Source organism: Otolemur garnettii, unplaced genomic scaffold, assembly GCF_000181295.1.
Source record: "Otolemur garnettii isolate 467f Iridium unplaced genomic scaffold, OtoGar3 scaffold00189, whole genome shotgun sequence".
NCBI classification, from domain to species: Eukaryota; Metazoa; Chordata; class Mammalia; order Primates; family Galagidae; genus Otolemur; species Otolemur garnettii.
In genome coordinates this window covers 1772545-1776435 of record NW_003852584.1, presented here as the reverse complement: position 1 = coordinate 1776435, position 3891 = coordinate 1772545, and the positions used below count along the sequence as shown (strand labels likewise).

Below are 3891 nucleotides of genomic sequence, written 5' to 3'. Positions count from 1 at the left end.
CCGAGCCCAGAGTCTCACTCTTGCTCAGGCTGGTCTCAAACCTGTGAGCTTAGGCAACCCACCCATCTCAGCCTCCCAGAGTGCTAGGATTACAGGCATGAGCCACTGCGCCCAGCCCCCCATTTCCATTCTTGTTCAACTCCAGCTCACTCCTGGGCCTGGCCTGGCTAGGGTGCTCTGCATAGCCCTGAAGCTCTGCAGCTGGATCATCCAATATACATTTATGAAACACCTATGTGCACCAGGCACTGTTCTGCAGACACGGCAGTAAATGGAATAGACCTAGTTCTGAGAGAGACTGACCAAAAATTAGTCACATGTTTTTGAAAATGTACAATATATTATTTTAGTTTAGTTTTTGAGACAGTGTCACTCTATTTCCCAGGCTAGAATGCCGTGACATCAGCCTAGCTCCCAGCAACCTCAAACTCCTGGGTTCAAGCAATCCTCCTGCCTCAGTCTCCTAAGTAGCCGGGACTAAAGGCACCTGCTACAGTGCCTGGCTATTTTTCAATTTTTAGCAGAGACAAGGTCTTGCTCTTACTCAAGCTGGTCTTGAACTCCTGAGCTGAAGGGATCCTCCCACCTCCACCTCCTGAAGCATGAGGATTACAGGCATAAGCCACTGAGTCTTGCCAAAAATGTACAATTTCACATTGAGCAGGAGAGAGAATAACAGAGGGAACTACTCTTGGGAGAGCCTAAGAGATGACAGTGGTGGCAAACAGCTCAATGCAGCTTGGAAGAAGTAAAGAAAGCCCAGTCGGAGATTGGAGTGGAGGGAGGGAGAGAGCGAGGCCTTGTCCTCGAGTACTGGCCCTTCATCTTCTTCCACAAGGCTCTGCTTGAGGCTGGGAAAGTGGTCTCAGCTCAACCTGTCCCCTCCCATCTTCCCACATCCTCAGGACCACAGGGGCTTTGAAAGACACATCCTCGCCCCCCTCTTGTGGGCCCATGGCAGAGTGTTCTCTGGTCAGAAGGCCCTCTTGCGGTGCACTAACTGGTGGCTCTGTGTTCCCAGGCAGGCAGGCCTGGCCTCTAATCCTGGCTCCATTGCCAACAAGCTGTGGGTCTTCAGGTCTCTGGAGCGTTGGGTTTCCCATCTGTAAAACGGGATGCTTCTTCCAGGGCTGTTTTGATAAAATGTGTTGAGCTGCTAGTACAAGGCATGGTACTTGGTAGGGTCCAAACCACAGGTTATTATGTTAAAAACGACCATGATTATAAGTGGCCAAGGAGCTGCTGCAAATTCCCTGAAGCCCCTGGCCCGTAGTGGAATGAGAGCTTCGTCAGGGTAAGGACCTTATTTGTCTAGCTCTTGTCTGTTCATACACAGACTGGCGTGGCAGGCACATGGTTGGTGTTCCAAAATCATATTGAACGGGCGGATAAATGATACACGAGAGAATTAGAGAGCAAATGAATGACCAGTCCCCTCCTCAAGCAAGGACTTGCAACACAGTGGTAATGCTTCTCTCCGGACCCTGCCCGGGATTACGCCCCCGGCTCCCACCTTTCGTGCAGTGTGCAACACTCTTTCGTGTTGTGCACCTCAGTTTCCCTCTCTGTAAGCGGGCGGGAATAGGCCAGCCTACCCGGGTTGGCAGGAGGCGGGCTAGTGAAGACTGCTGCTAAAGGGCCTCACACCCACCAGCGCCCAATCAGCGCGCGCCCAGCCCGAAGCCGCCCCCCGCCCCTGCCCGCCAGCTGCTCGCACCCCCGCCCCGCCTGGGCCGCCCTCCGCGAGCGCACGTGACTCCGCTCCTGCCCGCCCCGCCCCGCCGTCCCTGCGCGAGCTCCCATTGGTTACCCTGGGAGGACCCCTCCCCCAGCTGGGGTGGAGCCCGAGGCGCCCCGCCCGCCGCAGAGCTGGGCTGCTGAGTCCCGACGGTGCGCGGCGGCCGGACCGGGCTGGCGGGCGGGCGGAGCCGGGCCCGCGCGGCTGCTGCGGAGCGACCGGGCCGGGCTGCGGGCCGCGCCATGGTGAGCGGGGCGGAGCGGGCTGGGTGCAGGTCGGGCGCAAGGGCCAGGCGGGGCCTTGCGGGAGAGCAGAGGGCGGCCCCAGACGGGTGGAGGCACACGGGGAGCAGCTGTGCTACAGACCGGGGGTCTCTGCGGCGGAGGAGGGGCGGCCTGGGCTGGGGCGCGGCTTCAGCGGGAGGATCTGTTCCCGGGGCCGCGCTCGCGGGCGGGGGCTCTTTGTCCGCCGCGCTGCGGCGAGATCGGGACAAAAGAGGCGGCGGGGGGCGGAGGCCGCTTTGCGGGAACAGTATCCTCTTCCCCCGCCGGCTCATATACCTTCACCCACAAGGCCCGTGGGTCCACACCCGAGTCGGACGTCGGACACCGGACACTTCGCGATTCTTCAAAATTCCGGGAGCGGCGGGGGTCCTGATAGCTCCCAGCATGATGAGGAAGGATCTACGGGGTGGAGGTCCGGGCGACCTCTCGTGCTCAGTTCAAAAGTAGAGAAACTGAGGCCCGGCTGCGGCGTTCGGTGCCAGTTTCTGCCAGCAGTGACTGCGCGGCTTGGGCATTACTGGGTCTCGTCCCACACCCCGCCCCTCGTCAGGCCCGACTTGAGTTGCCCCTCCAGCTGTCTTTCCCTGTCCAGCTGTCGCCCCCTGGGCCGCTCCCCTTCCTCCCTCTAGCCTCGCTTTGCTTCTCCTTAGAGGGGGGGAGACAGCGGCGTCGCCTGGCGGGGTGGAGTGAGAGTGGAGCATGCCTGGCACCACGCCTGGCACCACGCCTGCACGCCGCCCGCGCTCAGCGCTCGGGACCTGCAGGGGCAGTTGTCATCCCTTAATCCCCAGCATGAAGTCCCCGTCTAGGTCGCTCAGCCTGCCCCAGCACAGTCCATACTGGGGCCTACCAGTCTCCAGCCCCTCAGCACCAGGGGTGAGGATGTGAAGGTGTCAGGACTGTGACATTTTTAAAAGTCACGGTTGAGATCCGAAATTAGGGATCCAGGTTGTCTGACTTTGAATCCTTGCACATCTACTTTTGAACTGTGTGACCTTGGGTGATTGACTTAACTTCTCTGAGCCACAGATCCATTATCTGCCTAGTGGGAATAAGGTCGTTCTGAGGTAGAAAGACTTCTGTGTGAGGCTTTGAGCTCAGTGCTGGATGCATCTTAATCACCACCAACTTTGTCAGGCATCTACAGTTATTGCAGTTGTTGGGCCAATTGGGCTGACCCTGGAGCAGCCTGTGAAAATGACCAGCGGGTAATTCACAGGGTAGGGGCATGAGCCTCAGACCTGGCGAGGGGAGGCCCTGACCGACCTTGCGCAAGAAGTCAGAGCTCTGCATACACCAGCTTCCTTTCCTGTCATGGGGGAGCCCAGGAGGTTCTGGGACCAGTCTCTTCCCGAGGATGGGGGTGGAGGATGAGATGGCACTGGCTGTAGAGCTGGGCACAGCCCCATAAATGCGTACCTCCCAGTGGTGTCCTGGCTGGCTCTTGGAGAGCAGGGCCTTGTGTGACATGTCCTTGTGTCTCAGTGCTGGCTCTGGGCCTAGCATGGAGTGGACATTCCATTGCATCCTGGTGGTTCTCCCTACAATCCTATTGTCCCAGTCAGAAGCCATGCTAAGAAATGTTTCTGGTTTGTGAACTGAGGGGGCTCAGGCTGGTTTGTTGGCATAGTTGGGAGGTGGCTTTATGGGAGAATAGGAGCATGGCTCAAGACCTGGGGGCAAAGTTGCAAGTCCCTGGAGGGGTGACCGTCCCCCTTGAACCAGAACAGCCCACCTGGCCTCCCTTGAAGAACCCCCAGAAATGGAAGCTGCCAGGCAGGAGTGACAAGCTGAGCCCTGGTGCTGTGCCCAACTGAGAAGGAGGCAGAGTGTCCGAGGGGAAGGGGCCGTTTGTGGCATTGGGGCTGG

General features: G+C 58.8%; 1 protein-coding gene across 1 annotated transcript in view; it reads left to right on the top strand.

Moving 5' to 3' along the window:
* The first annotated feature begins 1927 nt into the window (after positions 1 to 1927).
* SNN (stannin) overlaps positions 1928 to 3891 on the top strand; it is a 10018-nt gene continuing 8054 nt past the window's right edge. The window contains exon 1 of the mRNA XM_023507559.1: positions 1928 to 1983. The gene's annotated coding sequence lies outside the window, so the exon portion shown is untranslated. The remainder of the gene's footprint in view (positions 1984 to 3891) is intronic.